The 25,296-nt window shown below is 33.9% G+C and overlaps 1 protein-coding gene across 6 annotated transcripts in view; it reads right to left on the reverse strand.

The window, feature by feature from the left end:
- LOC133519992 (uncharacterized) overlaps positions 1–25,296 on the reverse strand; it is a 270,730-nt gene that overhangs the window by 233,655 nt on the left and 11,779 nt on the right. The window lies entirely within an intron of this gene.

Below are 25,296 nucleotides of genomic sequence, written 5' to 3' on the forward strand. Positions count from 1 at the left end.
TGTGTAGCAAAAAATGACTACTCATATATGATTAACTTTCGTTTCACAATAAAGTTAATCTGATTGCAAACTAGCTAAATTTTTCAATTATATCCTTTTGAAGTCCATCTTACTTTCGGACTATAGATTTTCAAAGCATGAACTGAGCAAATATTTGTGTACTTGCTAAGTAAATATACCTGAATGACTGAAAGTTTTCAAAATATTTCAAAAAGGTTTTCTTTTTCAAGGTATACCTTTTAATTATAAAGCGGCAGGCAGCAGAGGTCGGTCGGCCATTACTCTCAATTTGTTTATTTCCGCAGTTTGTTTGCTTTTCTTGTGTGACGAATTTGAGCAGGAAGAGCCATCTGTCATTTATACAAGGCCTTATTTATACAATTGAAGCTTTTACTTCTGAATTATGATGATGAGGAAAATCACGTTTAAAATTAGCAATTTGATTGAAGTGAGTAATCTAAACCGAGGAAGCGAGCAAGTTAAATGAGACGTTGATAAATCTCACAGTTTTATCCGTCTAAGTGATGCCAGGCAACTGCTAGTCCATCTTGTCGTATGGTGGAGTGCTTTAAATCTTGATTTTATGGCAAGTAAATTTTTATTTACTACCTTACTGGTGAAAAAGTGGGATTAATGTTTTATGATTTGCATTTAAATAATATTCCTTATAGGTACACAGTGCTTTTAATTCCGTTAATTTAAAGGGTGCATTCCTGACTTAAATTAAGTTACTTACTCAAAGACACCGAACTCGTGTCATTTCAATTGTTTGGTTGAGTTAAATAATAATGCCCGTATTACAACAACGCTATATGCAGCATTTAATTATTTTTCATGAACAATCAATGGGATGCTAAAAAAAGTTTTTAAAAATAACTATGCTATTTAGTTTCCTAAAACGTACTTAGGTATACCCCGAAGTTCACAGAATTCAATAAAAACAGGGCGTATAGTTTTTAATAAAACATACTTTTACAATAACTACTACAACAATCTAAACATAATGGCTCGTATACTCCTGCAACTGATTTAACAAGCGAGGTGTAGTAGTAGGTACTATATTATTATATATGCAATTTTAGGAAATTGAGGCAATGGCGATATTTTTCCTGGAAGGTATTGAATGCTTTGAAACTCATCAAGGTGTTTGGGTGACAAAAAATAACTTACTGGTAGTCAAAGCGTTAGGGATAGAAAATGCGACTTCCTGAAGGTTTATAATTTAGTTTCCCTTGCATTTTCCCATCCCAATTTTTATTGCTGTCATAAAATGAAAATAAAATTCCGGTTATCTCCGTTTCTAAACATTTTATAGGCATTAAATGTTTTACTTTAACTGATCCATCGATTTACTTACTTAAATAATTTGTTATCAAACTACTTACATACCTATAGATGTATCCTTTAAATTTAGACAGATTCATTCACGAAGACGCGCGCCTTCACTCGTATTGTCATGTTATTAAAGGTGAGATTTGACAAATCTGCGCGTCATCGTGGATGACACGAACCTCCATTTATAAAACTCGATTATGTTAGTAATAGGAAATGAATATGTAGGTAGAAAACTTTTAGTCGCTTGTCGTAAAACGTCGAATTGTTACGAGGTAATAATAATTATGTTTCTATAAATAACTGGGTCGACTAGAATATTCCAGCGACAATTAACGGCTTAGAATATTTTATCGAGTAGTTATTTTCTACGTCCATTATCTTTGGTCGTTAGACGTAATAGTATTTGTTTATGAAGAAGAATAAAACACGTTTGGTTATGAATTGTCACGTACCTCTCGTTGGTTATTATGATACAGAACTGTTTGCCTAATAGTAACTTACATGGTATGAAACAGCCTGCCCTAAAAGAAGGAAGAGTTTAACAATTACCTATACATTTAATCAAAATCATATTTAATTTTAATCGAAGGATATTTTTCACAAAAACGTGGCATGTAGAATTTGTAACAGAACAGAATCTAATATTACACCTATACGAAGACGTTAAAGTGCATGTGCAGATATTTTTGAACACCTTGGACGGTCCGATATATCTGACACAATTAGAAAAATTGCTTGCACAGCTTTCGGAGGTTGTGTTATCGGTACGGTTATATCAAATAAACGTTGTTCGTCAGCAAATTCGTGAGTAGAGCTGTCACTGTCCAAAGAAACTAACGAACAAACGTCAGCCATCACTCTCTCTATTTACCCTTTTTGTTAGCTTTTGACGGTTTTTTAAATTTTTTTCATCACACTTGCTCGTGAACGGTGCTATTGTATGTTAGCATACTGAGATGGAATGAGGTATATTATGCCCACGGGCGTAATAGATTTTTTTTAATTAATTACTCCCGCGCACTGACATATTGGGCATGATGTTTTTTTCACGTACTTAGGTATGAGTGTTGCTTTTAAAATACTGACGTTAATAATGTTGTGTTGTATGTTTACAAATATTTAATTTGATTAATTATATAGCCGTTTAAAATATATTTACCCAATTTTCAATCGTGGCTGAATGTCGGACAAGTCTTAACCTAACCTGTCAAAAATGATGGACAAATGTTTGAAATGTCACTATTCTTAAATACAAGAACTATTTCGCTTAAAATTTAGTTTTTTCCTCAACAAAAACATTGTGTGTCACGGGCCGTACAAGAATTATGAACTCATGATAATTAAAATTAACACTTATTCGTAAATTCTTGTTTACCGCCCTTCATACCTACACAATGTATTTTTACCTATGTCAAGCTATGAACGACTGTCAGTTTTTAGAATAGGGAATTCTATATTTGTGAATTCTTCGGCATAAAGACGCGGAAATACAAATAGTAATGGCGAGCACGTGAGCGCGGGGTTATTACGAAAGAAGGAATTCCCAGTGAGCCCGCCTAATGAACATTTATATGACGGTCAGTTAATGCCGGTACTGGCGGACTATAACTAGCAGAGCTATATTTTTTATAGCTTTCTATGTATGAAAACACGTATATCAAAATGACCTTTTAGACCACACAGCAGCAAAATGTATAGAAATTGCTTTAATTAAAAGATATGGTATTTTTTTATTTCACAAAATGTTTTGATAGTAAATATATATGTATAAATTGTTAGTGTACATGAACTAGATTCAGAGTGATCGGAATTTACACGCCAAAAAAGCTTTATGCGTTAACGACAAACAACAGGGGATATATTAAGAAAACTATTAAGAAATCATTATCATAAAATAACTTCTGGGATCTGTTCAGTGCATCATTTTAATATACTAAATATTAGCTAGCGATTTAAGTTTTCATGTATACATTATGTGAGCGTAAAGCTTCGATCACACTGACGCGGATCCACTGTGTGAGCAAGACAGCGTTATTTTCATTACATTAGCGATCTCCCGTTTGCATACCACCGTGGCGCGCGGATCCGCGTGCATTTGACCGAACCGTAAGAGCGAATAAACGCAATGATTGTACTGCAAAATATGTGCATTGTGTTTACAATATCATTTCTCCGCATGCAACTCACGATTAATAATATAGGTTAGAATGTGTTCGTGTAAGAAAAAAAAACAGAAAACCAACAGGTAATAAAATTTCAAACCTGACCGATATTAGTGCACTTGGCCGCTTAACAAAACTATGTCAACGCACATACATCCCGCAGTCTATTTTGGATACTCATTATCAGACTGTGCCAGATGATGGCGACTACAACGCGAAATACTTTCGGTTCAGCGGTCTCTCGTGAAATGTGTATTGTATGCAAGTAATTAATAGTCTGCCAAAAATAAGTTATATTTCATACTTTTTGTATACTTATATTCAAAGTTTAAGTAACTAAGTATATGTAATATAGATTACCTACTCCTTAGGTTTGCAGTATCTTTAAAGGTTTACAATTATAGAATTGTTCCTTCAATAGACTAGGTTAGATTTATTTATTTCACAACATATGATTACAGTACAAATTAAATCAATGTCGATTTATAAGAATCTATATTGTGATCGTCAGAAATAAATTTAAATAATAGCAAGATAATCCAAATAAATTAATGTCATTATGTCATTAATAATATATATATGAAAATTTTCACCTGAAAAGGATGGTCAAATAATATCAATAATAAGCAAAGACAATGTCAAATCAGTATGCGATTATAAATTATACAGTTATGTCAAAAAAAAAAACACTTATTGAATATTCTGTTGATTTCAAATGGGCAACCCAAACTCTTTTTCTGGGCGACGCTTAATTAATCAAAGTTGATGAGAAATGGTAGTGACATTTTAAGGACGTAAGTATAACGTTTACTTTCTTATATGAAAGGGAAGAAATATACAGGCTGTCACAAAAGTATTTTTGTTATATTCTATTTGAAGTTTGAGAGAAATACCAGAAAAGCTATACTAGTATAATAGAAGTAGTAAGATAATATACAGGATGAAATTGTTGTTTGACCATACGCTGCGAGGTGGAGAAGAATACTGAACAACTTTTACTATGAGGCCAACGCCGAAAAACAAAATCTTCCGTCTGTGATTCCTCAACATGTAAGCATTTTGGTGAATCACGTGTCAATATTTTCTAGGCAGCAGCTGTTTTTTTTCGCGATATACACCTCTCGGAGTATGGCCAAACATTAAAATTTCGCCCACCTACGAGTATAGCTCAATGAGTTACCTTATTGAAACGAGATCTAAATAATCAGTTGTACATTAAGTGTATTGCTATTAATACTAAAATATCAAATGTAATAAATGATGAACAGCAGGCTAACTTTCACTTCTATTATGTGTAATTTTCTACAAACAAGACTGTATTCATTTTCAGACTGAAGCTGCTGCCTCAAATAATTGAAATTAATCTATGTTAGATATAAATCTAAAAATTGACTTGTAGTTATGGATTATATTTCGACTAAGCAACCCCATCCCATATATATATATATAGTGATATGTGTATTATTTATCCATTATTTATTATTTTGGATGTGAAATTATTGTAGTACCTACGGTAATTGGTCCAAAAGTCTTCTAGAAATCGATTTTGGCACAAGTCATGTGGTATCAGTGTATTCAGTATGATGTCTTGAACACAAATATATACGAGATGCTGGGGGTAGTAACTATGACGTAATAAAGTCTGCAGTACAAAGAAAACCTTTTATTTATTTTAAACATTCCATGTTGGGTATCAAAAGAAAGGGATTTGTGAGTAGATTACAAATCTGATTCCTTCAAGCCTTATTCGCCAACCTACTAGGACTTAATATAATATTAAATGCATATAATAATACCGTAATTTAAGTCTATTTTAATCATTTTGTCGTAGTATCCGGTTTTCGTTCCATTTTATAATCACCCAATTTCGTCCTCTGCCCGTCCCTTGTCGGCCTCCATGCTCTGGTGGTTATCATTGCCTAGTTAAATTTGGCAACGCAACATAATTGCGAATGGCGTTGATGAATGCGATAAACAAGAACATTAATGTAATTTAAAAGTAAGCGACTTATCGTTTAAGGGGCTCCCTAGCGCCAATGACCTTCGATCTCAATCCCTTAGTTTTCTAATGGTTTTTGCAGCGTATCATATTATCAGCAACGGCTTTAAGCAATACAGCATCCCATATTTACTTCAAAGTATATTGTCTTCGAGATATTTGGCATCAAAGTTGAACCATTTTAGGCCAAAAAACTGGTTTTCTGGGCATAACTTTTGCGTTAATTAGTTTATAAAGACATAAATATGTAATTTTCGTCTATTTGAGATCCGTCACAGCAATAGAGTTTTGAAAAAAGTGTTTTTTTTTTATTTATGTTTAAAAAAACATATAAAAATAAGTACTTCTTTCTTTAAAAATCCGGCAAACAAGAATGAAGAAATGACTCAAAACTTGTCAACTTGCCCCTTAAAGTGTATTGGGGTACTTCAAAGGTGGGGTGATTTCTAAAATCGCTAATATCTACTAAACCAGAAGCAATTCATACTTTGGTAACAATTTATAAAGAATAAAATTAAAATAAATAAATATTCTTACACATATGGACTAAGTCCCACAGTAAGCTCAAGAAAACTTATGTTGTGGGCACTCAAACAACGATACATATAATATACAAATACTTATATTAATACATAGAAAACACCTAAGACCCAGGGCCAAATATCTACATCACACACAAACACAAATTACAATCATACTACTGCAACGCTTACAAAGGCATATTGCTTACTGTTGCTGTTAATAGTTTAAATTTTGCTAGTGGCTCTGTGAGCTGTAGACCTCGCGATAAGCTTAGAAAATGTAAAAATGAAAACTTACTTCGTTGAGTCATTATCACAGTGAACTCACAATAGTCTTAAGCGCGATAAACCGTATAGGTGCTTAAGTTTTTTATGGAAATTCTCACATTTTGGAAAAAATTCAAAAACCGAATCGATTAAAAATTTATTTTCATCATGGAATCTGATCACAAACATTCACGGGATTAGTTTGAGAATTGTGACCTGTAGAGGAGAACATCCGAATATATATAATATATTATATAAGGCATAATGTATAGTGAGTTGACATAAACGTTTCTTACCGGAGTATTCTAATTTTAATTATAGTAATATGAATTATATCTGGATTAGTCATTACGTACCTGTTTGGATATATATATATCTGGATTAGTCATTGAGTGACCCGTTTTTATACAGTGTGTAAATCTAATACGGGCGAATCTCTTAACGGTGGTTAGTATAGGTCATAAGAAATGTAATTAGATAATTTTTAATTAGAATTGCAATTAAAATTTTATCCATACAAAATAATTCGGCCCGCAATGTAATGCAAACACACTCGCGTTAAATGCTCGTTGACAGTTACTTTCAAAAGCTCATATCACGTATGTAATGTCATTATTGATGAGTGGGTAAACAATAACCAAATATGATGCTTTTTATCTGATTAAATTATATGTTTAAATACTAGTTCACGTTTTAGATACTCGTCGTTATGTAATTTACTATTCAAAACAGCAGTACTGTTTTGCAATATTGTTTTCAGTTACATCTAAACTAACTCTTGTTATTTCATTTAGTTTAGACAGCAGTCGAGTAGCTAACATAAATATTTCTTCTATTACATCAACCCGCACGTCGCACATACGAGTATACTCCCAAGAATAATACAAGGGAAATGGAATCGTTGAATACGTATTGATATATAGCTACTAACCTATACACAACCTTTAACCTATATTATGAGTAACATTAACAACGGCGAGTTAAAGCCTCGGTACATCGCATAGTTATACTTACATGCGGTTTAGAGCCGGAGGCGTTTGTAGCCACCCTTCAAGCGCAGCTACGCAGGTAGTGAAGGGCCGTTGACCGTTCCCGAGAATGTGCCCTAGGCCGAAATATTCCTAGAAATTCGACGGAAATTCCTGAACTAATTGAATATTGAATTCTTTTATTTTTTCACGTTTAAAGATAGGTGGGCCTGCGATCCCATTGAAATAAAGGTTTAATAATTGATTTAGTATACCTACCTACCTACTCTTTTATTGCCAGCACAGATGAGCAGTTTATTAGCTAAATGTTTAATAATGTGTCGTTTCCAAGCAAATAGCCGCACTTTGTGGCTTGCCATAAGGATGCTTTGACAGGTTAGTCGTATAAAGATACAAGCAAATCTCGTTTTTATGGTAAGCGACAAAGTGGGACCTTTGACTAGACTTCGACACATTTTATTATTAAACACATTTTTAAAGTGTTTAATTAACAAACCGAAACCTTGAATTTTACCGAGATGATATTTTATTTTTTATTATTATATTATGCACCTAAATACTCAAATGTTTTTGGAAATACATAATGTAGTGCCTGCGTTCCTAGAAAAGTGTCAGTGCACATTGGCTAAATACTTTGAAATTAAAAACAGGACATTATAGGTATTCCTTCAGGAATATAACCTTGTCACGTCACTAACACGCAGGTACCAGCTACTAATTCTAATTAAACTACGGCTTCTCTGTATCTAATAATGAGAATGGCTACTGGCAAGTTGGCAACTCGTGTTTAAAGCCATACTTATCTGACATTATTATTCAAAAAATTGTCATAAGTTGAACGGTGTTAGACTCAAGTCCTAGGAAAACCATTAACAGACATGATTTTTTCAAGTACCTAATGTAAAATTTCAGAAAAGTCCAAACAACCTTTTTTAAAATGCTATTTTAAAATCCAGGTAAAATACACCGCTGCGTAATATTCGAATGATAATTTATATTTTATTGATATTCAATTGAATCAGAAGACCCGCCGCTTATTACTAGTACTTTAAACATTTTATATAAATTAATCCAAGGCGACCAATACGTACTTCTTATGCATACGAGAGGATATACGAGAATTTATTACTTTAAAATTATTGCCCAGTTCTTCTGTTTCATTAATCCTAACAAGCATGTTACAAAATTTCTATCCGAAAGTAGGTTATTTACATTTTTATTAAATTTATAAATAATCGGTCCAATAGATATGAAATACCGGGTAAGGCTTGTAACAGGAGAAAAAAAAACTATGGGCTGTACTCCTCAGACATTGTATTCTGCGAGTTTTAAAAATAACTTGGGTTTAGATTTATAGTACATTTAAAAAATATTCTAAGAAGCAATCTACACTGAAAGAAATGTTTGCATAACTGTAACAAAATTTTGGTTACTGTTTACACAAAAAATGGGACTTGCGAACTATGTGTTATATGTTACAAAACCGTGTTTGGCTATCAGTGTTCAGGTACTGGGTATACACTACAAAATAAGTTTGTAAATTTATGCAAAGTTTATTTTCTTATAACCGTAGTTTAGTTATTTAGTAAAGTTACAAAACCAGTTCGGCTATCTATTTTTTTCAGTGTATTGAAAACTTTGTTCTGTTTAACGCATGACAAGCAACGTCAATTACGATGTTGATTTCGTACATTGAAGATAATATTCAAACTGTATGAATTATAATTATTAATTTATAAAAATAAAAAAAATTGTGGCACTTGAAATAAAATCAAATCTAATAGGTATCTTTTCTTGTCCAACTATGGCCATAGTTACATATTCTTCTCATTAGCATTAATACAATAATAATAATCTTAAAACCTAACAATCATTTTGGCAACATAGTTTTCTGCTGCGTCACCTGTTTCGGCGTAGGATACGGCAGATCCCCACGGAACTACCGAAATACCCCTTTGGCCGGATGTCCGCGCTCGCGATGGTTTACAGCAGCGTGCAGCGGCCGCAGCATGCGACGCGATCGAAGATGGAACACTCAGCTTGTAACGAGTCAAATAAATAAATATACCTAACATTAAGTTTTTATTAGTTTTATAATACTTGGCGTATTTTAATTAGTTATCAATATAATATGTACCATTTCATGAATTATAATTATTTAATAAATTCTCTTTATATAGTGAAAATACAATAACAACGCTTATTGGCAATGAAATAGTGAAGAGATTCTGTGGTGGCTTGCTATATATGCGGTAAAATCAATAAATGTCCCTAACTGGCTACTTGCCTAGGAAGCTACCGTATTTTTATCGTCAATTATGTAATAATACTATTAGTATAATGTCTTATAATACCCAAATTTAATACTAAGTACTGTTTCATTTCGAGGATTGTTAATGAGATTTACTTAAATAATTGTGTTACATTTCTTTCCTTGGTCATTCTCAAAGAGCGCGATTTTCGGGCGTTGGGAAAAATATATTTATATTCTAAATCATATTTCAGTTTTTGAGCAAACTTGTGGTAAAGTTGCCACGTTTGAGGGCATCTACTTAGTTAGTTGATCTTAACAGTAACTAATGCCAATAAAGATACTAAATTTTGTTGAAAAGTTAATATTTAGGTTTTATAGCAAAAAAGTATTATTAGATGACTCGCAGCAAAAGTATTGTATGCAATAGTATAAAATACTATTATATCACGATTATATAAAATTCTAATATTATGTGTACAGACTCCAAAAACGCGAGCTGTGTGAGAGAGATACAACTCTCTTTGAAAAAGTATTCCAGGGTGGCAGATACATTTGGCGCGTTGTTTCAACCACTACTACTGGTGCTAACTGTAACTCATATTTTAAGACGATCATAAAATGCGGCGGTGGCGGTAATGGGGCAAAAGCCTTCGTCTGGAACAATTCTAAATGAATAATACTTCACTAGGTATCTACTAATTATCTTTCAACCTTCTCTGTTGTCTAAAATGAATACCGATATCGTATTGTTTACTTATTAATAAAGAGTCAAGAGATAAAAAGGGTATTGAATTAGCACAATAGAAGAAAAGTTATCACGTCGTTGTTCACGCCCTTTTCTTTGAACCTATTCTTCAGGAAAATCGTGCAATGGGAAAGGTTGAAGGGTACAATAATATACACGTGTTCAAGGAAAATACATTATTAAATAAACTGATACAAAAAGATTTATCTGATTATGACATAATATGTTTGTGATATAACAACTTTAAATTAGAGCCAATTTAATTTCTAGTTTATTTATTTAAACTTTATTGCACAAAAGAAAAACTGAATACACACTATGTATGTAATGTAAACTTAAGTTCACGGGTCTTAAGTTTTCCATTCTGTGACCTTTATGCCAATTCCAACTTGAATTGTGACCTAAAAATGATATCAGTCGCCTGTTCGTCTTGCTCGCGCCAATAAACGTGCGGACAAGTGTGAACGCAATGCACGCGCGTCTGACATTATTTAGATAAGATTTTGAAGTAACTATGTTAGTTTGAATTGGCTTTATTGTGTTTAAATGAAACTAATATCATTTGTCTATCGGTTGCTTAAAGACCTTTAAAAGAACCGCTTCTCCATACAAACACAGTGTCTATTTTCTTCTCTTAATATTAACATAGGTAATAGAAAACATTTTTAGACATTTTTATGTATAAAAACTCCAAAACTACATATGTGACTTTGACTGACTTATTCCGATAGTTTATTTAATTAGGAGATTTAAAAAAAAAATCCCAATTCGTATTTTGCTCTTAACTCAGGCATAGCTAGGGTTATAAGGAAAATAGGCACCTACTACGTTTGTACCTATATGGAGAAGTGATCGTCCACTTCCCTCTTAATTTAACGTTCAATTAAAAAGCTTTCCGCCTAAATCCAGGTGTAATGTAATAATTAAATTCTGGCCACGAACGCAAACAAAATCGACACGTCGCATCTCAACGAGCGTCTACGACAAATTGAGTTACGGACTCGAAACACGTACCGAATCAATCTTTTCAAATATCTATCTAAATTTCCAATTTGTTTACTTATTTTTAAAATAAATTATATAAAAATAAAGTAGGTTGAATTATGTTTTGACCCTAGAGTTTTTTTACGGACGGATCGTGTTTTTATCATTGAATTCTATCTATTCTATAACTGGATTAGAAATATCTTACAGTGGCTGATTGTGTACAGGATGATTCAGGAGACGTGAGCAGGATTCACTAAATTATGAGCTACTCTTCCGTACAAGTATTTATGACATTAAGGCTTTTGTTGTGTTCTAAACAAAAAGTTTTTATTTATTCACGATATGCTTGGTCAGTGGTCACCCTACACTTAGAGTAATTCCGACAAATACCGCTTTATCCGTGACAAGTGAATGTTATTTAAGTCAGCGGCTGTAGCACTACGGTCATATTCTTATCACTTGTCACTATGCCTGTCACGTTCTAACAAGTATGTAAGTGCGAAAGTGACAAGCATAGTGACAAGTGATCGTGCTACAGCCACTGGTTACTTTAAAAAAATCATATCTCACTCAAGTTCTCAAGTAGTAGTAAACACTTTATTGCACAAAACAAGTACATAACACATAAAGAATACAGTAAATGTGTACAAAGGCGAACTTATCCCCTTAAGGCATCTTTTCCAGCTAGCCTTTAAGCAACTGAGAGATACATACGAAAAATGTCTTACAAAAATTCTTACTACTACCATCCCTAAGGGCTAAAGGGTCTTAAGGGTCATAATTCCACAAATTGGTTGTAAAATATGACATAGATAACTTGAGAGGACTTTTGCCACGAACATTATTGTAGTCGGAAAATAACAGGTACATAATAACATGACAAGGGTTTCTTATTTATAAATAATTTATTAGCCCCTTACTTTAATAATATTGTATTGTTTTGTAGACTACTTTCGACGGACTCGGGCACATATGCATTATAAATTATCTTCAAACACCCACAATCATAGTCAAATTCGTTGCACAGTGACCTTTTTATTTTTCTTATTGGTAAGCTTATAACCATTTTATACCTTTAAACATTTGTCGGTACGTGGCCTCGGTCGACCAGAGGGCAGTCCGCTATTTCGCACAGCCACTTTCTGGCCACCTTGTCCGTTGACGGCGATTTGGGCCAATTTTTTTACCTATAAGTTTTTACCAATATATATTTTTAATCTATAAGTGCCAAAATGGTTTGCGTGATCTCCAGAGTACAAGTACAATTTCAACCCAACTGAAATATGCGGTAAATACTGAATTTGTATGTGAGCACTAAAAAGTTTGGTGAATGCAAATAAATTTATAATTTATCGATATTGCATGTATATAGTTCGTATCATCCACGATAACGCGCAGATCTAACCTTTAAATACATGTAAATACGAGTAAAGGCATGCGACGTCTTGAATGGCACGATCTTATATTAAGTATGTGATTCGTATATCGATTACAAAAACCATACAACCTTGTGAATGCCCTAAAACACACACAAAATATATTACAGGCATAAAAGCTCGATCACAACCCAATGTTTGTAATGAAAAATTGAAAATGGAATTCTTTTGTTTAGTTCACCGATTGCGATTGCTTTTCGGTATTTTATAAAAGGAAAATTTATCATATGTATATTTACCATTTTCCAAACGACCATTTGGATTGGAAAATATTCTGGTATGATATTCTTCTTTTCTTTCTAGCATTCGTCCCGGCTTATTGTCACGGCTCATGGAAGCCTGGGGTCCGTTCGGCGACAATGGCAACGAATCTCGAGAATCGGTGTAGTCACTGGTTTTTACGAAAGCGACTGCCGTCTGACATTTCAACCCAGAGGCGAAACTAAAACTTATGGGGATTAGTCCGGTTTCCTCACGATGTTTTACTTCACCGAAAAGCGACAGGTAAATATCAAATGGTATATCGTACAAAGTTCCGAAAAACGCATTGGTAAGCCGGGGTTTGAACCCGCAACCTCCGAATTGCAATTCGCACGCTCTTACCGCCCCGCTTGTTTGATATTTAATACCTCACAATTATTATTTTGGCGTTGAACCGTTTACGGGTGGGAGTCGGTTGATCAAAGGAAAATCTTATAAAATGGGTCATCGTACCCGAGAATTCAAGCGCCGAATGTTCTTACGGATCATATCAGACGATGCAGCACATGACAATGTGCCCTCTATGCCCTGTCACCTGCACTACCGATGATCTCCTTAAAGCAACTTCCTGAGGAATACAAGTGGCAAAACATTGGACGAACATAATTTAGGAAATTGAATCACCTTTACACGATAAGAAGAATTATTATTATTTTTACACAAATATTTAGGAACAATCTTACACAAACTGACCTAATAGTGCCACGTAACTCAAGAATACTCGAAAATATTACTAGGATTCGAACCCAGGACATCTAGCTTCATAGGGTCACTATCGGTTAAGGGGCCCACTGCTTGACAGTCCACCGGACGATATCGGCCTTTCAGTTGTTCGGAACTGACAACTTTTTGTTCTAACTGACAGGCCGATATCTTCCGGCGGACTGTTAATCAATGGGCTCTTTATACATATACTTTGCTTGCTAGATAAGTAAGGTTCTTTATAAAGTTTATTTTAATTTAGTCATGCTTATTAACTTTCTGTTTGGCAACTCCATTAAAATAGTGACACTGAAAGTAATTCTACGAATTAACACATAATTACACTAGACCAACGTTCCCGGCAAGGCCAAAGAATCCCGAGAGATGGCCCGCATTAGGTAACGCAAATTGCTAACTACTACCCGTTAAATGTGCCCATTTATATACAGTGTGTCGAGGCCTGCGAGTGAGGCGAAAACAGTAAATTGTGCAACGAGGGAGGAAAGTGAAAGCCTGAAGCTGTCGTGCATCTAAAGACCTCGTTTGCAATATTCTTACCGCTAGAGTTACACATTGTTGTGTAGCTAGGGTGTTGTGAGTGAAACGAGATTTAGAGATGTAATGAATATTTATTTAGGTAACCGTGTTACTTATATACTAATTTGTAGACATGCAACAAACATACTGAGCACATAAGAAAGAAAGAAACAGAATGTAAGTATGCTGGATAAAGGGTACTTGAGATTAACATAATTTAGATCGACCTACCTATAAAAATAACAAATGGTTTTCATAAGAGAGACAGAGACAGAGCAATAACATAAACTAAATGAGTAGTTTGGAATGAGCTGATTTAGGTTTACCCTTCACTGAAATCATGATAATATAGAAAGAGACAGAATAAATATATGCAAAAATATATGAAAAGGGTATTTGGGAACGAGCGTATTTCAGTTTACCTCACACTTTACATATCACTCGTGTGTAGATATTTATGCGGCCACACACATCATGTTTTTTATCACACTTGCGAAGAAAAAACTTAAGCATAATAAGCGAAATAATTCTTAAATACGGTGACATTTGGAACATTCGTCCACCATATTGTCATTCTATGACAGATTAGACATCGAAGGCACAGACCTATCCGGCATTCAGCCACGATTGAAAATTCTGTGAAAATGTTTTAAACAGCTACCTGTTAAATTTATCATTTTATTATTATTATTTAATATAAACATTAAAAATAAATTAAAAACGTCCGTATTTTAAAAGTAAAACTCATTTATACCTACTTGATTCGTTAGAATAAGTGACACAAAAAAAAGCTATACCTCCCTCGAGGGTTATACCTTTTTTTTACAGTCCACAACTCCCGCGGGAACCTTTGTTCTTCAAGTGTGATGAAAATTAACTTTCCAACGTCTTATCAATATTTAATATTTACCGTAGTTCATAAGCAATATGGCTGATGTATGATCGCTATGATTGAACTGATTTCACAACACGCCGATTTGCTCGAGTTATGTATATATTTACCATTCGAGGCTGAGCTATCAAAGGTTCAAACTCAATGTGATAATGTGTATGTGCAAAATCGGTTTATTATAAAGTCATAATTTTCACGTGACTGCACAAAAAGGAGTGTTTTGTGTTTAAAGCGACGTCAACTCTGGTTTTATCAAGATATCGTTACGACGGTGCTGGTGAAACTATTATGTGTATTTCGAGGATATTTTAGGTAAATAGCTCGATAAGTCAACGGGCAGTGGACTAAAAACCCTTTCTGTTTTTCTACGTGTTAATGACTAACTGACTGACTGAATGCTTTGGCTCAGCGATCCAAAAAGAAAAAAAAAAAAAAAAAAAAAAAAAATTAATAATATTTATACACTGTATGACTGTAATAAACTCAATATAGTTGAGAAGGTATTAATTGTTTTATTTTTAATTGAAAAGAATAGCACCAATTTATGTACTTACTATGTAATTATACTAATTATTCAACTATATATGGTAAGCCACACCTTTTCTATGCTTACTTTTTTACCCCCGTATTCATAAAACTTTATGGGCCTGATTTAGTTAAATTATGTTCTATGCCTTTCTTACAAATACATAAGTTTGAATGACAAATAAAGACTAACGATTCATAGCTAATTCAGGCGAGTACTGCGTTTATGAATAACGCCATTATCTCTAAAAAACAAAAAGTAAAAAGTAACAAAGCCTCGTTCGTAATTCAAGTGTTGTTGCCATAGCAACCCTTTCAAACTAGCAACTTTGTAATTTCTGTTGTAAAGTTGCTAATTGGCATCAGGCGGCCTCTTTTCAAAACTTGCAAGTCATAAGTACAGTCAGCAGCAGAAGTAGCTAAGTGTGTGATATCTTCAATATAATCTACACACTTTTTCAATAATAAAGATGTTTTCAACGTATGCATGATAAAATTGGATACAGTGTTATTAGGCTGGCCTCCCATTTTTCATTCAATGGATAGCTCAATTTGAGCCCATCCTTTACAACGGTCCTAGTACATTTTCAATTCCATTAACAACTTCGGTTCCGCGCACGCCTGTTAAACATCTGACACAGGGATTTTTCCGTATCGTAGGTGAACGTTGTTTTTAGACTAATACCCGTACCATGACTCACTAACAATGTCAAAACTGACGTATACACTATCGAGAACGTAATTTCCTTTCTATACATCTCTCTTGCACTTATATGCGAGTACGAGCGGGATGCATAGAAAGTAAATTATATTCTCAATAGCATTTATGCCAGTGCTGAACTGGTGGTAGCCACATAGGGCGCCGATTTATGAATTTCGACCGCTCGATTTCCTGTAGCTGCCTTTAATGCTATCTCCACTACTAGGCATTGAAATTCTACTAATAGAATTGAAAACGTTTTGCCGTTTTCTACAGATTTTCGAGTGACGAAATCGAGCGCTCGAAATTCAATGGTCGGTTGTTAGTAGGCTACCTAGTAAAAAAATATTAAAAAAAAACTAATACTAGATATAAGAAAAACAGCGTAAAAATGTATAACTTAATTTTATATTCGGAACAGCGCTCGGCTAAAGTGAAACATAATTAATTCCAGTCACTTGCACGCAAAATATTTTTCTTGTACCTGTGCAACCTTATGACTGAATTAAAATGTAGGTAGGGTAATTCCGTACACGGTCGGAAGAAGTTCATAAGTCGAGATATAAATTGGTCACTGACGCATGAATATGGAAGAGTGATAGAGTGATACGCTACGCTACGGAGCGTTAACGATTGGCATGTTGGCTACACGAGCAGGCGAGAAAAGAAGTAAAATGTTAAACTTAATCGGTTTTCTCACGACACATAATTGATGGATCACCCGCCTATTGACGATAGCGACAGTCTAGAAGAAATTGCTAATAACCATGAGACAACCTGTTGGTGTCGATTGTAAATGTTTATAATGTATAATAGTTATACGTCATAATTTCATAGAAGTTCAACTTCATTTAAAATAACACTTGCACTGTCTGTGCTAGCAAACTCTGTTGTTTAACCCCTCGTGCTAAAATTGATACCTGAGCAAGCAAGTTTCCAAAATTGGACAACGATCGTAGTGGATGGTTCGAAAAGGGGAATCTTGAGCGCTGCGGGGGTTTTTAGGTGCGAGGCTTAAGTAAACATTTTTTAACACACCATCGCGAGGAAAATACTAACTGTACAAAATTACAATTAAATCCAAATGAAGCATTGATTAAATATGTAGGTATCATTCAGAATGATCATTTTAAAGTTAATAGCACCAGCCGACATGAGGAAACTTTGTGGATATGCAACTTTCTCATCAATATATATTAAGGGCATTTATTTGTGTGATCAACACCGATATTTGTTCCTGAGTCATGGGCGTTTTCTATATACGTATGTATGTCGTCGTCTAGTACCAATAGTACAAGCTTTGCCAGGTTTGGGGCTAGGTCGATCTGTGAAAGATTGTCCTCAATTATTTATTGTTTAATATTCAAGAATAAAGAGATCCTTTACGAGCTTATGTGTTGAAATAATATCCGTTTACTAACATTACCTGGGCTGGACATGTCTGCCGCATGCACCCGGAAAGGTGGGCCAAAATGGTTACTGAGTGGGACTCACGGAACACCATAGACGGTGCAGGACGGGGTGCAGGCAGACCGAAAAGGAGATGGCGGGATGACTTGGACGCCTTCTACCCAAAATGGTGGGAAAATGCCAACGACAGGGTCGAGTGGAGAAAACGAGGGGAGGTCTTTGCCCAGCAGTGGGACACTATAGTAGGCTATTAAAAAAAAAACATTACCTTAGTATAGTTACGCAGTAAAATGAACAGTGGTAAAGTTTACATTTGCGTCCCGAGTGCGCTGAGGCCGCTACTAGCGTTCCAAATTACACAATAGCACAGCCCCTGACGCGGTCCATGAGATTAATAATTAACATGTGACACGCATTCAGTTCATTCATAACCTATTAGCGATGCGGCTTTTCCGTAGCGACTAGCACCGCGGAACCCACAAGTAGGTAGCTTATTAGTATCCCCGTTAATAGACTGTTAGCAGGGATACTACTCGTAATAGGCTACTTGTGGTTGTCATGCGCTCTAACCTGGGCTGCGAACGGTCGTGTTTAATGAAATAATTATCCTATCAAAACCATTTTCATGTAGTGTTGCCAAGAAAAACATATTTTGACTAAGGTGTAGAATTTGTGAAGTTGGGCTTGTAGAGTTTGAGGCTTAGCCCTACAAGAGATCTGATAACTTTTTGGCAACATTTTACATGAAAATGATTTGGATGGAATTTCACTTCTTTTTGTAAGTTGCTTATGACAATTTTCAATCCCCTAATTTAAAGAGTTGGGAGTGATTTACTATTAAACATTCTAAAATACGTATTTGGGGGCATCTTTTATACAATCTGCTTTTTTTACTGATTGTCCATACAAACTTCAACCACTTTTTCCCCCTAACGCCCTTTTCCTCCCCCTTTTGACACTTGGGGTTGAAAACTGTTTTATATCCTTCCGCATAACACAAACTATCTACATACCAAATTTCAACATACGGCCCGATTCGAAGTATGAGATACGATAAGTTCTCATTTAGATATCGTTTGTATGTCGTATAATTAACAGAAGCAGCTTGATTCGGGCAACCAATGTCACTTTAAATAATTTGTTTGTGTACTAATACTATTCTACATACCAAATTTCAGCTTCCTAGGACTTCAGGAAGTACCCTAATTGTTTTGATGATCACATGATCATCAGCGAGTGAGTGAGTCAGTGACGAAACGGTTTTATTAGATATCAATAAAATCTAAAGTATGAGAATATGCAATAAAAAAAATATGCTTGATAAATCCACTATTGACATTACATCCGAAGAATTTTGTTTATTATGACAACAATCTGCATGGCCCAGTCAATTCATTTCTGTCACATATTCATTCTTATTAATTTGCGCCAACTTTCACACATTGAATTCTTGTCCATACTCCAATGGATTAGTTTCTTAGTATCTAGTATCATCCGTCAAAACATTTATCTAATCCCCTCCATGCGTACCCTTGTCAGGACTCCAGAAGCCTAAGTAATATTCAACGTAATCTTCGTGCAATCCGCAACGGAAGTAGCTGCGCAGAACAACATGTTTGTCATGGTCTGCATAAGCTGCTTATATTGTATGCTATTTGAATAATTTCGAACACTTCTGCGTAGGTTCTGCTACTGACTGTACATTGTAGTCGTTATATTGCAGTCACGTTGGATCGAAATTAAATGAAAACAGGGGGCCTACCGCAAACAATGAATTTCGCAAATTGCGGGCATCTTTCTTTTTACTCCAATTAAGACGTGATTAGAGTGGAAGAGATAGATTCTTCGGTTTTCGCGGTAGGCCCTCAAACCGCAATTACGTTAATGTAATGTGCCCACGTGAAAATAAACAACAAGTTTCTATTTTATTGTAGTAACTTAAGGAAATAACTGTTGACAATACAATATTAATGTACTAACTACGTTTAAAGTAAATTAAAAATTATAAAGCAGATTTAATATGATTTTGAACTTTGTTTCAAAGTGATAGGGTTCAATTTTGCATAATTTCTGACACCCTTATGTCTTACAAAAGGTGTGTGACTGTTGTTTTCTAATAACTGTAGTCACAATTGATGTCTTTGATATATATAAAAAATATCACAATTGTAATTCAGCGAAAAAAATAATTTAGGCCATGAAAGGACATTGTAATAAAGTAGATTCTGATTTTAGTTTGAACGAAAACACAAAAAGTTACGAAACTTGATTGAAGAATTGCGTTTTAACTACAGCAATATATAATATGATAAAACATTGTAGGTACCTATGTGAATTTATATTTTCAAGGTCGCTTCACTTTAAATATACATTTTCTAAAAACGGTAATTCCTGAAAAGACATTCTTTTCAGAATAAAATAAAAAGTCAGTTGCATGAAGAATGTATGTATATTAACCTAACCAATTTTGATAAAGATGTATGTAGGCTTTCACCGTCTGTTGACATCCTTGTTACTGGTAAACAATATTTTATTACGTCAAAAGGTCAAACGTTTTAATAATTCTCAACGCAATTCAAACTCGCATTTTGATATCAAAATGGTGCCTTTATAAATGATCTAATTTTGTTATTATTCGGACCTGCGTCTCGCTCGCGCCAATACATGGACTGACAAATACGACCGAAATGTACATGCAAATTACAACAAAATGACGACCTTTAGATATCAATTTTGATGACAAAAGGTAAGTTTGAATTGGGTATAGATTGTATTCGATAGTGCAAAATAGTAATGCTGCATATATTTTGTATACTAAAACATAAAATAAAAATAATAAAAGTGATGAATTTGCCTTACTAAGCTGAATAATCTCAACCCTCATTATAAATAATTGTCCCTGGCGGAACCCTCATATTGTGGAGTTAGGTTCTCTTAATTAACTTTTCACTAATTGCGACTGGAAGAAATATTTTAGGAGAATCCTGCAATAAGATTTATGGTTGATATCATTTTATAATTTCTGAATTTTGTTGATTTTTTGGTTCATCATCTGCGATTCCTTATTCAAATTTAGTTACCTACTTAACGCAAATTACAATATACAAAAAAAAGTATTCATATTTTTCTATAAGTACAGGACTATTGTGAATTCACTTGTATACAAATTAATTTTATATACGGATGATTTTCAAATGTATAACCCAAACACAATGTATGAAGAGTCGTGACAAGTAGACGTGACCGCAGCCATATTCTCAGAGAATGACCCACAAAATGATTCTATGAAACATCAGTGACAAAGACGACCAAAGTGGTCATACATATCGTAACAGACCTTTGTTGCCATAGAAATAAGGAAGTGTTCTGTGAGCACTTTTGCCGCCACTATACAACGTGTCTCTAGTGTCTGTACTCTCTGGACATTGACCGAGAACCCGAGTAGAGTTCCTTCTCAGGAATATTCTTATATGATAAATTATTTAATAATATAAACAATTAAAAAATATTAAAGTTAAATTGATTCAAATAAATTATCAATAAATAGGAGGGTATTAGTCGTTTACAATGACGACAAGATTAAAGTGACACTAGTGACATGACATATTCTTTAATTACCGTGTATGTACATACAGGCTGTTCCGATGTCTTAAACCGTAAATCATTAATTTCTCCATTAAAACTTTGGCGTTTGGAATGAGACTTTGTACATAGGTTTGAGATATCCCAATCAACACGTCCTATTCATCTAAGTCCAGAGGGGTAAAGACACGTTGTATAACTATTTAATGCTGATTGTAAATAAAACTTGAAAGTTATAATTAGCAGCGTTTTATTAACTCTTATAAAATAACGTCGTCGTGAACTTTGGCTAAAAATAAGTATAAAAGACAGTTCTCAGGACGGACGCTAATCCTGATAGTATCGCATAAAGCGTTTAAAAGATCATTCTCAGCAGCGGAGATAAATCGTCGCCAGCGCACGTGCCAGTGCTGTCAGGTATTTTTACTCTTTAATTCGTCACATCCGCTTAAACAAGTCAAAAATATTTGCACAGAATTCAAACTGCACTATATATTATATACTGTACTGTACTTGAGTGTTAGCGGTACGCCAAAAAACGCTGCAAATTATGTTAAAAGCATGAAAATAGGTACGATTGATATTAGTTCAATTGAATCAATTTGACCAGTAGAACCGAAAAAAAAATGGAGAGAAGTTATGAGTCATATTTTTTTATATGGTATTAAATTAATGGGCTTTTTGAGCCTATTCTAAATTATATCAAATCAATACATTCCAGTCTTTTTTTTATTATAATAAAAATAATTTTCAAAACATACCAAGTTTGGACTTCTCCAGATAAATCTCGTTCAATTTTTTTTTGTAAAATTTACTTTATCCATATTATACCTAATATCTAACCCTAAGAAAGCAATTTTGAAAATATTTAAATTTAGTTTTTTTTTTTTTAATTTTCGTTATGCTAAGTGTCATCTACAAGTAATGAATATTTAAAAATATATTGCTATATGGAGATTATTTTTTGTTATTTTTTTTAATTTCAGTTAAACCATTTGTTTACATTATGCACTTGTTACATAACAGTAGTTATTGCTTGGCCAACAATTTGTCTCGGGCCTTGGCGCGTAGTGACAATGAACGCGACTCAGCGCTAAATATATTCGGCGACCCACCTGCGGCCGGGATTCATACTGCTACAGGAAACACAGACACAGCAGGGATACAAATATAATTTATAGATGAAATGTTATTGTTGTTTCATAATTATGACATATATTTTAGGAAGTAAAGTACACTCTTGAGCATAAAATGGTACAATAGTTACTTACAATTTCTACATTAAGTATGTACTTTATATATGTTACCGTAAAAAGCCGTTTTAGTGAAAACGCGTTATTAAACCTAAAACGTGTTTTCACTAGTTTTAGTCCGGCATTTTTTAGTCAAAACTAATTTTCGTAAAATGCCTTATTGAAAACTGGTTTTGACTCATGATTCATATTTATTTTACTGATGAAAACTATGTAGTTTTGATTAGACGATACGCATAACACAAAAATAGGTTTCTTTTTCAAAGTTAACATAATAAAATATATTATAAAGTCAGTTCTGGCGCTCCTGGCCGCTGCCGAAGCACTCGCTTCGCTCGCTCGGAATCGCGCGTTATTTGGTTACGAGTTTTTAAGATAACATTTATTTATATACACCGTGTTTTTATTGAGTTCCGTTAGGGCTATGGGTAAGTACGTTTAAGGAAACTAAATGTCATAGTTAATTTTTCTTAAAATAATATGATTTTTTAAAAGTAATTAAAGGTTGCATATAGCGTTGTTGTAATACGGGCATTACATTTAATTCAACCAAAAAAACCCGATATAGAACTTAACTTTAGTTGCAAAAAAACTCGTACTAAACACTAATCAATATGTAATCAATATGTAACAGGCCCTAATTGTACACGCTCGTAAAGGCCTTATAAAAGAAAACTAAATTATTGATTATCTCCAAAATGGAGTTAATTAGAAATCAGAATACCGGTGTCTTTGAGAAAGTTACTTATTTTAAGCTCAGGAATGCACCCTTGAAATTAACGAAAAAAAAACACGATGTATTTATTTATACAGGTAAATAATAGCAATTATGTTCGTTCTAAAAACATAAAAAATATATCTGAGAATAGAAACTAAGAGGAAGTTACTCTCGTTTCTTCGCCAATGAAAATACTTCCTCAAGGTGGTGGCGAAAAAAAAAATTCTTTACCAATTAACTGAAACGAAACGGGGTAAATACTTTATTAGCCTAGAGTGCGATAACATTATAGAATACAATAATTGATAACTGGGATTTTAATATTATAGTTGTTTGACGATCCCGTCTGTAAAGTTCGTGGACCAGGGTTGGATGTAAAATATTTTTTCATGGAGGATAATTATATATTTACGAAAGAATATTTTATTTTCAGGCTTATTTAAAAGAACGCGACCTTGCAAGATTGGCCTTGTAAGTTTTTGGTTAATATTTTTAAAGCCTATTTTATTACGTAGACGAGTTTGCAAAATGAATATAGGTTATTAAGACTTTAATGTGTAGGATAAAAAAAATAGGTACATCGATAAAATTCAGATGACACAAGGCATTACTTACTAAAAATTGTCATTAAAATATTACTTCTATTAACTGATTTATGTGATTCATATTTGAAATATATATCACAACCAAGTAAATAACGGCCAGTCTCTCAGCAAATCACCTCGTTATTTATAGTTGGCCTGCTGTCTAATCCGCTCATCGCTCAGCTGTTAGCGACTTCCTCAAAGTCCGACCTTTGAATTTTTATAAACGGTTTGCGGCCTTCCGGACTGACACCGTGCTGCCGGAATATATACAACTCGTTTTAAAATTAATACAAACTGTATTCAATAAGTGTTTCTGACATCTGAAGTCCACCGCTTACGACGGCTTTTGTAAACGATTTATTTATTGTACTAATCTCATAGCAGATATTTTTGAATTTAATTGTCACTGCGAATTTATGTTGTACTGATTGCTTGTTTTGTTTTATTTATGGTACATTTGTTTCATTATAAACAAGTTTTTGTTCTATTTTGATGTTCAAATGAATATCGCTCAATGGTAACTAAAGGCCCGGCCACACCCGCTGCGTGTGCGTAGACGTGCAAATGTTCGAATCATACACGGAAACGTCACGCAAGCGATGTGGCGTCTCTCATAAGGATTTGTGTATTACAACGCGCACGAGCACGCCGGTAAGCACAAGCCTTAAACCTCCACCGTAGAGCTTTTTCTCAAACAATGCTATATACATAGTAGACGGTACTAAGCGGGTAAAGTGTAAAATAATCTGCACAAGTTATTATTCTATAAGCAATAAACGTGAGCTTAGGTCATTTTGAACACTCTACCAGTGTAGCGACTTCAGCTAATGACTGAAGAGTCAGCATCAATATTAGCAGATGAAACAACTCTCCAAGTACCTATCTGCCACCCTGATATACTTTCCCAAATAGAGATAAATCTCTACAGTTCGAATTGAAAAGTATATGTTCTAGGCTATTCTATATACAGAAACATATCTCTTTGTGTTATGGATAGTTCGTTCTTTTTAGCAAAGAGGTAAACAATATTGACATATCTTTTTATTTATACGCTTTGACAAAACGCTTTTTAAAAATCAGTACTTAATTATTACTTATGAAAACAAAAGAAAGCAAATGATGGTATATTATTTATAATTGTCACATATTTGCCGTGACTTATTTTCCAAAAGTGTTTTTCAATAAAAAATATAAATAAATAATAATTAATCTTTATTGCTTTAAACCTTACATTACAATTATATTATTTAATTACTTACAATACAACAAATACGCAACAAAAGCGCATACCTTCCTTTAATGCAAAAAAACGACCTATAGTTTAATCCGCTACTTTTGATGTTGACTGTACAACCGCTCTGTTCTGCTTGTCTGACTAATTTTCTTACTGCTTTCACAATATTAAAGGGTACTCAAGGATCCTCCCAGCGGACA

The sequence above is a fragment of the Cydia pomonella genome, chromosome 7, assembly GCF_033807575.1.
Source record: "Cydia pomonella isolate Wapato2018A chromosome 7, ilCydPomo1, whole genome shotgun sequence".
NCBI classification, from domain to species: domain Eukaryota; kingdom Metazoa; phylum Arthropoda; class Insecta; order Lepidoptera; family Tortricidae; genus Cydia; species Cydia pomonella.